The sequence below is a fragment of the Halichoerus grypus genome, chromosome 5 (genome assembly GCF_964656455.1).
Source record: "Halichoerus grypus chromosome 5, mHalGry1.hap1.1, whole genome shotgun sequence".
NCBI classification, from domain to species: domain Eukaryota; kingdom Metazoa; phylum Chordata; class Mammalia; order Carnivora; family Phocidae; genus Halichoerus; species Halichoerus grypus.
Genome location: NC_135716.1, coordinates 73,470,984 through 73,483,388, shown reverse-complemented (window position 1 = coordinate 73,483,388; position 12,405 = coordinate 73,470,984).

Here is a 12,405-nt window from a genome sequence, read left to right as displayed (position 1 = left end):
GAAGACATGCTATCTTTTATCTGTATTGTGTTCAGTGATTTGAAAACTCCTTATTGAGACAGTTTTTGCAATATTCATTTTTTATTTCTTTGAGCTCTGAGCCCGATAATTTTCATAACTGTCTTAGGGTCCCTTCTTCCCAGTTCTTCTGTATTTTGTAAACATCCCATGTGTGTCCTGAGTTGTTCTTCATTTCCCTCCTCAACCACATGGGTTTCTACAGTTCCTTCATACCATCATTATGAACACTAGTAGTTTTATTTGTATAGTTGCGGTCTCTCTAATTCCTTTTATGTTTAGACAGGTGTGGTTTTGCTTTGCTGCCTTGAAATGATGAATGGCCCAGGATGAGATGATATTTCCCCAACGAGACAACTTACTTTTTTTCTGACGTTAGTTTGGAAATCCATGAACCACATCCATGAACAATGAGAGGGAAATTGAATTAAGCACTTCCGCTATTTGGGCCATTTCCGCACCCCCTTCTTCGTATTTATTCTCATCTCCAAGGAGCTCAAAATGAGGTATTTATCAGTTATGGAAACTAAATTATTTCTCTGATTATACCAGATTCTTCTTCATTCAATTATTTTGTTGTGAATCTTCACGGTCTCTCCTGAAATAAGTGGGTAGTGAGGCCCACATAGCTGTAACTGCATAACACAGTGGACCAGGGGCTTCCCTCCCCATCTGCCACTTGGATACCCTCCCAGGACCAAATGCTATAAGAACTGGGCCATATCCAGCTTTCATGGAGTTCTGCTGGAGACCAACAACCCCTCTCGAGACCATCTGGAGAGGAGTCGATTTGTCAAGAGTGATCCCTGGTTTTTCAAGATAAGGACAAACAAGAGGCCTGGGAAGTTTGGTTTGAAGCAAAGGCATATAAGTTGTTTAGCGTTTACTGACATTGGTAGCCTGTGGCATAGCCAAGTATGGGATGTTGGACATCAGGCATGAAGCTCGAAGATGTGGGTGGGACACATAGATACACTAATCGATGCTGATACAGAGGATACTTGCAACTGGAGGCGAAGCACTCAGAGAGAGAGAGGAGCCTGTGAGAGCACCCTGATGACCACCAGTATTTCCTGAAGCAATGAGTAACCCCGTGGAAAGCAAAAAGGAACAATCTGAGAAATGGGGTCAAAATCAGAAGAATCTAATACCACAGAGGAAAAATAGAAGAGAGTGAATTAAGAAAGCAAGCCTTGCTAAGAATGTGAAATGCTGCAGAGAGGTAAAGTAAGGTAAGGATTGAGAAGGATCTGCTGAATTTGTATTGAGATGTCATCCATATACCATCAAATTCATCCTTCAAAGTTTGCAATTCAGGGATTTTTACTATAGTCACAAGGTTATGCAACCATCACCACAGTGTAATTCCAGAACATTTTCAATACTCCCAAAAGAAATCCTATCTGTTAGCAGTCAGTTCCCATGGCCTTCTCCCCACAGTCCCTGGCAACCACTTTTGTCTCTATGGATTTGCCTATTTGGGATGTTTCATATAAATGGACTCATATAATATGTGTCTGCCTTCATTCCTTCAGCATATTTTCAGGATTCATCCATGTCATAGTATATATCACTACTTCATTCCTTTTTATGGCTGAATAATATTCCATTGTACACCAACTGGTGTTTACAGCAAGGCTATTCCTTGTCCAGCCCTCCAAAAGATGTCAACCCTTCACCCTGCTGGGAGGTAGAAAAAAAGGTAAGTAAGCAAGTTTTTTCTTCTTCCTTAGATTTCTAGTCAGCTACCTATGATGAGAAGCTCTGTTCTCCCCTGCCTATTAAGGTGGGGTCCACAAAGCGGTGTTTTATCACCAATCACATCAGAAGTGTGCAGAGGTCGAAGGCCACAAGAAGATTCAGAGACTTATGAAGGTATATATCGTATGTACCCTTATATTGTTTATGTTTTTCATACATTGTTTAAACATTATCTTCTTGATAGAATTTTAGGTTGCTTTTAATTCAGGGTTGTTATGAATAAAACTGTTATTAAAATTCAAATACAAGTCTTTTCATGTACATATTTTTCATTTCCCTTGAGTAAATATCTAGTGGCATAAATGTTGGATCACAAATAGTGATACCTTTAATTTTGTAAGAAATTGGCCCAAGGTTTTCCAAAGTAGTTGCTTGATCATATCCTTGCTCAGGGAACTGTGAAAGTTCTAATCACTCCACATCTTCATCAACACTTGATATTGTCAGTTTTTTCATTTTAGTGAAGAGGTATCTTCTTGGGGTTTTAATTTGCATTTCCCTGGTAACTAGTGATGTTGAGCATCCTTTTGTTGCTTATTGGTCATTTGTTGTCTTCATTGTTTTAAAAAAAGGTATCGGTTCAAGACTTTCACCCATTTGTTAAAAGAATTATCTTACTATTGAGTTCTGACAAGAATTCATCAGATATACATATTGTGAATATTTTCCCCCAGTCTGTGGCTTGTTTCTTCATTGTCTTCACAGTGTCCTTGAAGAGCAGAAATTTATAATTTTGACAGACTCTAATTTGAATTCTTTCCTATTAGTGCTGGTCTTTCATTTCTAAGAAATGTTTGTCTACTCCAAGGTCATGAAAATTTTCTATTTTTCTCTCCCTTGTTAGCTTCTACTTTTATGGTGAATACATGTCAAATTAAATTTTATATATAGTGTGAGGTATGGGTTGCAGTGCATTTTTTTTATCCAGTTAAACCAGCTCCAATTACAGAAATATTATCTTTTTCCACATTGAATTACTTGGGCACCATGTTGAAAATCAGTTGACCGTATATGTGTGAATCTATTTCTAAACTCTATTCTACACTTGTACCCAATACCTCACTGTTTTGAAGTAAGTTTTGTTTTGTTTTGTTTCATTGAAGTAAGTTTTGAAACCAGGTAGTTCGGGTCCTACCACTGTTTTCCTTTTTCAAAATTAGTTTGCATTTCCATATAGATTTTAGAATCAGACTGTGGATTTCTCCCCACCACCCCCCTCCAAAGAAAGCCTGTTGGAATTTTTTTAATTGGGATTGTTGAATCTATGAACCAATTTGGGGAGATATGATATCTTATCAATACTGAGGTTTCCAAAATATGAACATAGTATATAGATTTATACATTTATATAGACCTGTTTAAATTACTCCCAGCAATATTTTATAATTTCAGCATAGTGGTCTTATACATGTAGTGTACATTAAATTTTGAAAATGTTCAATTCCATTATAAAAGATGAAAAGCTTGTAATTTGCCAAACATTGGCAAAAACTTTTAAGATGTTTTAAGTATAGATAACTTAGTAAGCAAAATCTTTGTTAGAACAGACACTTCACAAAATGTTAAGATTCATAAAATGTGTTAGGTAAAGCAAGTACGTGCTAAAGATAGGTAAAAAGGATGGAAAGAGCAAAAAATACCTAATGTTCATGCAGCACCTGAATACTAAATATTTATAATACACTAAATACACTGGAGGTGCTAAATATTCATCATATATTAAACATGTATGAGGCATATATAGTATATATATATATAAAAGAAGCTCAAAATATTCAGGATACACTAAATATTTATGAGTACTCAATATTCAAAAGGCCTTAATTCACAACCCATCAGTGACATCCACGTTGGCCTCAAGAAAAACAAAACCTATGGCTGTTTGACAAGCTAATAGCAAGCTACACCTATGGCCAGATTTTATTGTGCCTCCCTCTCTCCCATAGAGCAAGGACGTGTCACTGGCCCAAGATACCTTTTGCCTGAGTCCTTTTTTTTTTTTTTAAAGATTTTTTATTTATTTATTTGACAGAAAGAGACAGCGAGAGAGGGAACACAAGCAGTGGGAGTGGGAGAGGGAGAAGCAGGCTTCCCACCAAGCAGGGAGCCCGATGCGGGGCTCAATCCCAGGACCCTGGAATCATGACCTGAGCCGAAGGCAATGCTTAAGCGACTGAGCCGTCCAGGCACCCCTGCCTGAGTCCTCTCGCTCAAACCTCATTTCCTGTCCTTATAACCACATCATCAGTGGGGAAGGCTGATGAGGCAGAGGGACAGACAAGTGAACATAACATGGCCCAGGATGTGGCCCTTCCCCCTGCCTGCACACTCTCCAAAGTGTGTTAAAATACCCCTTGTCTTTCTTCTTGCATTGTGTTGTTAATAGATTATATAAACCATGTGTTATTTGTGGGGTTTTTTTCTTTTTTTTTTAAATGAGACAATTTTTTAGAGCAGTTTTAGGTTTGCAGCAAAATTGAGGGAGAGGTACAAAGATTTCCCATATCCCCCCCTACCCCCACACCTGCATAGTCTCCCCTACAGGGTGGTACCTTTGTTACAATTGATGAATCTACACTGACACATCATAATCACCCCAAGTCCAGTAATACTGTGTTTCTCTTCTGGTGTTGTACATTTCATGGGTTTGGACAAATGTATAATGACATGTATCCATCATTATGGTATCATACAGTATTTTCTCTACACTGGAAACCTTCTGTGTACCACCTATTCATCCCTTCCCCTGCACCAACCGCTCGCAACCACTGATTTTTTTTTTTTTTACTGTCTCCATAGTTTTGGCTTTGTCAGAATGTCATATACTTGGAATCATAAAGTATGCAGGCTTTTTCAGATTGCTGAGTTTTCAGTCTGTCCAGCTTCTCACTTGTCGTTAAGACAAAGGGGCACCTTCCTAGCTCCTTACATGCAGAACTGGAAACCAGAAGTCCCAGATTTTGTGATTTGAGCTTTAATTTAATGTTTTAACTTAGCCTATGAGCCGTTTTCTTCTGTTACCTTTGGGATAGCCTGAAGATAATTTCCCAAATGGAAGTACATCTTTTGCTCATTTATTCCTAAGTATTTACTAATTTCCAGTGCTATTGTAACGCAGTTTATGATTTCATTTTCCAATTATTTGGTGCTAGTACATAGAAATGTAACTAATTTTTTGTATACTGATTTGCATATTGATAATTTTGTATATATCTTGTGACCTTATTAAATTCACTTCTCATACTTAAAGAAAAGGTTTTTCTTATTTTGGTAGATTCCTCATGAAATTCTATATATGCAATTATGTCATCTGTAAATAAAGATAGTTTTATTTTTTGCTTTCCAATCTATGTGCCTTTTTTTCTTGCCTTATTTCATTTGCTAGAAAATAGTGTTGAATAGAAATGATGAGAGTATACTTGCCTTGCTCCCTGTCTTAGAGGAAAAATGTTCAGTATATCACCACTAAGATATTAGCCATATCAAGCTGAGAAATATCTGTTCTGATCCCACATGGCTGAGAATTTTTATCATAAATGTGTGCTGAATTTTATGGAGTGCTTTTTCTACATCTATTGAAATGATCATATAGTGCTTCTCTTTCATTCTATTAATATGATGAATTAAGGCGATTGATATTTTTGAATTTTGAATCACCTTTCTAATCCTGGTATAAACCTCACTTCATGATATATATTGTCATTTTTATATATTGTTAGACTAGATGGGTTAAAAGTTTGTCAGGGATTTTTGCACCCAAGTTCATGGAGCATATTGATCTGTAATTTTTTTTGCACTAGTAAGTTTGTCAGGTTTTGATATCAGGCTTATGATGGTCTCATGAAATGAATTAGGATGTGCTTCTTCAATTTTCTGAAAGAGCTTTGTAATATTGGTATTATTTTGTTTTTCTTCTTTATTAACTAATAGATTTCATCAACTAAGGCACAGGGCCTGAAATTTTCTTTGTGGGAAGGTTTGTGGTTATGAATTCAACTTATTTAATAACTAGAGAACTAAAGTTCCTATTTCTTCTTGAGTGAGCTTTGGTAGTTTGTGCTTTTCAAGGAATTGGTTCATGATAAGTATTAAATTTACTGGCATAAAATTTTTCTTAATATGTCCTTATTATTTAATCCAAATATCTATAGGATCTGTAGTGATTTCCCCTCTTTCATTCTTAATATTGTCAGTTTGTGTTCCTTCTCTCTTTTCTGTATAAGTCTTGATTAGAGTTTATTAAGTTTATTAATATTTTCAAATAACTGATTTTGACTTGTCAATTTTCTCTATTTCTGTTTTGTTTTGGCTTCTGGAAACATTTGGTTTTAGATCTTTCTTCTTTCTTATACAGGCCTCTAAAGCTACAAATTTCACTCCAATTGCTGCTTTAAATGCATCACATGAATTTTGCTATGTGTGTTTTCATTATCATTTAACTGAAAATATTTTTCTAATTTCCATTGTGACTTCTCTTTTACCCATGAATTATTTAAAAATGTGTTGTTTATTTTCCAAACAATTTTCAAAGTTGGGTGATTTTCTAGGTATCTTATTGCTATTGCCTTTTAATTTAATCTGTTGTAGTCAGAAAATGTTCTCTACAATATTTCAATATTTTAAGACATTTTATACTCTGCATATGCATATTCTTGGTGAATATACTATGTTCACTTGAAAAAATTTGTGCATTTTGCGATTATTGCTTATAGTATTCTGTAAATGAAAATTGGGTCAAGTCAATTGATATTGCTTTCAGAACTTTTAATTTCCCACTGATTTTTTCTTTCTTTTTTTTTACTTTCAGAAAGTGGTGTTAAACTCTCCAGTTATGATTATGGATATATCTATATCTTCCTTTATTTATGTCAATTTTCTTCATATATTTTGAAACTTTGTTATTAGGTACCTACACATTTAGGATTTTTGTGATTTCCTATTGAATTTACCCTTTAATTGTTTAAAATAGCTCTCTTTTTCTTTGGTAACACTCCTTGTCTTAAGTTCTTCCTTGTCTGATAGCCACATCAGTTTTCTTAAGTCTGTTTGCACAGTATATTTTTTCTTATTCTTTTAGTTAATCTGTCTTTACATTTAAAATATCTATGGACAGCATATAATTGGGTCTTTGTCATAGGTTAGGTTCTCCAAAAACAGATGCTCAGCTGGAGTTTTCTGTGCAGAGTATTTATTGGAATCAGCAACTGTGGAACGGAGCAGGAGTGAGCAGAATGGGGAAGAAGGAAAAGTCAAACTGCCCTGAAGTCTTGATAGAGCCTCACCTCACCCGATAGGGAGCTCTGCGGCATATATGGCTTCTCAGAGTTCCCACACTGGGCTGAAGGCCAGGTCTTTATGTCTTTGCTTCAGTCTGTAATTGGATGTAGGTCACATTGGGAACGGCATGCTCTGAGTGAAGCAGTTCTCTGAGTAAGTGACAAATATGAAGGCTCACTTCTGACAGCCTGGGCAAGTCCTTTGAAGAAGGTCTGGTAGAGCATCTCCATGTTCACCATAGTTTTGACTTTCATCCAGTCTCATTAAGTGGAATGTTTGGTCTATTTAATCTATCGCCTTTTATTTGTTTTCTATTAGTTCATATGATTTTGTTGTTTCTGTTCCTCTTTTCCTGCTTTCGTTTGGGTTAATCAATAATTTTTAATATTCCATTTTATTTCCTATACTGGCTTTTTAGCTATGCTTTTTATTTTCTTAGTAGGTGCACCTTTAATTCATTACAGACCACTGTCAGGCTTCCACTTCTAACCATACTGGGGTAACGTGGACTGGATTTATCATCCCACATGGAACAACTGAAAACCAAACAAAATACATGAAACAAGTTTTCAGACATTGGACACCAGGCAGTGCTGCCTATTGTCCTATGCCTGAGATGACTTGCCTTAGAGATTTACTTAGAGATTTACTTGTCTTAGAAATGACTTGTCTTAGAGATTTAGCCTGGGAGATTTACAATTTTAGAGATTTTATAGTGGGAGAGTCAGTCTCTTTATTATTAAATTTTGTCATTGATAATAAGTAATATTGACATAGTACTTTCATAACAGTTTCTGTTACTCAATACTTATTTATTGAGCCGAGCAATTGGATTTGAGTCATCTGATCTGAGCCTTGGATGAAGAATAGTTTCTTCAGGCTTACGAGGAGAGTGTGAACACACTTTACAGCCTAGAAGTACCTACTGTGTTCCAACCATCTTACTTGCAGTATCTTCATCTAATTCCTCATAACAATCCTGTAAGGACTATATTGTTATCCATATCCATTAAATGAGGAACTAGGACTCAGAAAAGTTTGGCAGTTTGTCCCATGTTATCCGGTCATTAAGTGAGGCTTGGTGATCAGACTCCAAGTCCAGCGTTCTCCTCCTGTCACACATTTCCTCTCCAGCTTTATTGTCCCAAAAACCACTTAAGGCAGGTTTTCCAAGGTTTTAGGAGGGTTAACAACCTGACCAAGTACCCAGGCAGTTAAGTGTTGGATCCAGGTCTTTTTGTCTTCAGATTTGGATGATAGCAAAGAGAATGATTATTAAATGGAGCCTATTTCTACTATATACCCTTTGGTCAAGAGAATTATTTTGTTATCATTCAATTCATAAAAACATATCCACATCTGTGACTTTGATTTCAGAAATTCTTTGCAGTTATTGCCACTGATACATTAAGGCAAAATGCATTCCAGGTATATTTTGCTAAACCACATTGTTAATACTGTAGATGGATAAAATAATGCATCTGATGTCATTTCAATTTTTTTCTTTGATTGTTTGTGATCATCCTGATGGTTTAGTAATAGAGATGGCAACTGCAACACACACACACACACTCACACACACACACACACATACTCACACACAGACATACAAACCCCTGCATGCAGGGCTTGATTGAGGAAGTAGTCAATGTTCATCAGCGTTCATCATCCACTTATCACTGTGACATATTCTAGGAAGGGAGGAATTATATATCCTGTTCTCTCCATATCCATTTTTCCAGAGTCTTTTCACTAAGCACACCAACTGAAGAAATATTACAGTAGTGTGGAAGGTCATGCCCTATTTACTAATAGCATCAGGCTAGAGGATTCCCTGATGGGGGGTTAGAGAAAAATAAATAAAGATGAGAGGTTTATGAATTGTCTCTCTTCTGGAATGTGAGTACAACTGTCACTTGGTGATGAATTTGACTTCTCAGCTGCTGGGATGCTCCAAACAAAAAATGATTACTGGATGTCACTTGGCACTAAGTTTAAGGCAGACAGTAAACCTTGATTAAGCAGAAACCTAAACCCATCCAAATTTTTTATAGCTTATGACTTTGGGGAGGAAAGCATGGGTCGTAAGGACACGAGATTATTTTAAGATTTATTCAAAAAATTACTCTGCCAGTCATGCCTTGGGGTTAGTGAAGACTTGGCTGTATTTCCTGTGCATTTTCCAGAAGAAACCAGGGCAGGGGTCTTGATGCTATGATGACTGCAAGGCATTACAATAGTTTCAACCTTTAAAGAAAGATTCCAGTTTGCTCAGAATATTGCACTTACTAAGCTACTAAGACAGAGAGGCCAAAACACACATTTCGGAGAGACTTTACAGCAACAACAAGAGTGTGCAGGCTAACCCATTAAATAATGTTATGCTTTCATCAAAACATCTCAGTTTCTCCACCTTCTTCCTATTATTTTCTAAAGCAGAGAGAAAGAAAATGTCTAGATGGATGAAAGATTAGCAGTCCTAAGTGGCAATGGGCCTTACTTCACGTGGACAGGGCTTCTGTTGAGGAAGGCACTTCTCTCCTCCTCCAGTTATGATGTTGTGTTGGGTTCCGCTGCCATTTCTGATATCGCTTTGGAGGCGCTCTATTTACTCTATATCATGCATGTATTTATTCATTTCCAGCAACCATCTTTGGAGCAGGCACTCTGAGATAACCAAATGAGCAAAATACAGACAAGCTTACAGCCCAAATAAGATTCTAGGTTTACAGTCAGATACACCTCAATTCACTGAGATGGGCAAGGACCAAGATCTGTGCGTGCACAGAGACAAACGGTGCCCTTGGGGCTGGGAATAAGGTGTGATCAAGTAGAATTTCATTGGGACTGGGTCTTGAACAACAGTGGGAATTCTTCAGGCATCTGGAAGTGTAGCACTAGCTTGACCAAGGGCCACTCCCCCAGGCAAAGTGATCCCGTCTCTGTGTCCTTCCTTTTCTTAGCCCAGGCAGGGGGCAACAGGCTGTCCACCTGCACTGTCCCACAGGTACTCATGTTACCTCTTCTTAACGGAAATATCCTCTTGGAGTAGGAAGGATGAAGGATGTGATGAGTGCAGGTGGCAGCCACTATGACCCACAGCCACAGGGGTCCCTTGTAAGCCACAGGCTAAGATCATGGCCATTAGTGCTACGTCTGCTTTTTATCCAGATCCCTGCACCTCAAAAGAATTTGAGAGGTTAGCAACATTTCAGAGATGAAACAAACAAAATAGCAACTCTTCATCTTTGTACAGAACTTACTGTTATTTAAGTAGACCTCACAGAATGTTAGAACAGGCATGTCTTAGAAGTCTGTAAGTTTCACAGAGTTTACTGTTAAAACACAAACCCTGCTCCCATGAAACTGTCTTCTAGAAAAGCTTCATACTTTCAGTTTTCATGGATCCAAATATGCAATTTGTTAAGACCCCTGCCTTCTAGTATTAAGTATGGCTGGCTCTTTGGAACACCCAGACCCTTTTGGCCCAGCCGGGGGTCTACCAGATGGAATCTCTGGTCAGTTTACGTATATGAAAGATGAATGGGAAACAAAGGACCGGGCACTGGAGAAAGGCAGGATGGAGGGGAGGGACATTTGCATTTTTTGGTCCTTAGGGTCCCTGCACCTACCGTTCCTTCTGCCTGTGGGCTCTTCCCCTGGGTCCCTTCAAGGTTCACTCCTTCTCATCCTTGGCTTCATCTGATACCTGCTCCGAACAGCCTCCCCTGACTACCAGCACTGCCCCTATAGCCAGAAATTATTCTTTTCCCATCACCCTGTTGCAATCCTATCATCACTGAATAATGATCTTGATATTTATGGGTTAAGTTACTTTCGTTCTGTGTCTCCCGTTAGATTGTCTGTCTTCTTCACCGCTAACCATGCAGAAAGCATCTGGCACAAAGAGGGCTCCAGTTGATCCTCCATACACGGCACCAGTTCAAGGACACAGGGAGGAGCCTGGGGAAGAGGAGCTTCAGTCTCTTGGCAAGCCATGTGGAGAAGTTGGCATTGCAAGCTCAGGACAGAGCCCATAAGTGAATTTCTATCTCAAAGGTAACTCAGTCACTCACTGCTCCTTATGCTCTCACATAAAGTTTCCATAAATATTAACCAAGAAGAGCAATGTGAGACATTGTTTCAACTGATGCTTTGAAGAGGAAGAGAAACGGTTTCTTTCTTTTTTTTTTTTAAGATTTTATTTATTTATTTGACAGAGAGAGAGATAGCAAGAGCAGGAACACAAGCAGGGGGAGTGGGAGAGGGAGAAGCAGGCTTCCCGCTGAGCAGGGAGCCCGATGTGGGACTCGATCCCAGGACCCTGGGATCATGACCTGAGCCAAAGGCAGACGCTTAATGACTGAGCCACCCAGGTGCCCCGAGAAACCGTTTCTTTTGCATTTCATCTCCACAGGGTGGTTACTTCTCTGTGGCCTGATACTTTTATTTTTGTAGAACATTCGAAGATAACCAAGTCGGCCATGTATAATACAAATATGAAATTGCTTCTTACTGACTCTAAGGGTTGGGAGGATTGCTGTAATTTGAGAACCACGATAAAATAAAATGAACATGGTGTTAAAGTAATTGTGACAAGGTATTTTAGAGTGAACACCCCTGGGATTAATGAAGGTTGAACTTTAATTCTGTTAGAAGCACAACTTTTGAAACCACGAGGCATATACTTATCTCCGGATGCACACATTGCCAAAGGGAATGAAATGGGAGTTAAAGGGGCCTTCCTTTAAGAAAATACAAGTTTCACCCTCGCCGTGAAAATAAGAGCTTCTACAGAGCATATTTTTATCAGCCTCCTTTTTGGTATGAGCACAGGACCCCTAGTTAGATCAATGAGAGTAAGATATGTTCATCCAGAGGGTGTATGCGTCTCTGTGCATCGCCATTCTAGACAGCCTGCTTTCAAGTGGCCTTTTGTGAATGTTCACTTGTGGATGTAATCTGGCATGTCGAGGGGAGGGGAAGGCGCTATAATATATTCAGCTGATTCTTCAGCTTGGAAGTGATGAAGTGAACTGAAACTAATTCAGGGCTCTACTTTACATTTTTGGCAAATGAGCAAATATGCAGATTCGTACCAAACAGATGTGTCTGCCAGTTACCCCAGTAGCAGTTCCAGAAGCTGAGGTTCACTGAGCTAGTGCTCCAATTAGTGAGAACATCATAACAAGTATATAATTATTCTGGAACCTGTTGAGCTTTCATCTGCTATCAATTTCCTTTCATTTAAGCCCAATTCAGGCTGAACTTGCAGTGAACTCTATCATTTAAATTGGAGCTCATAGATTGGCACAACTTTTGTGTCTGCCATGGGCTTGGAGGTGGTGG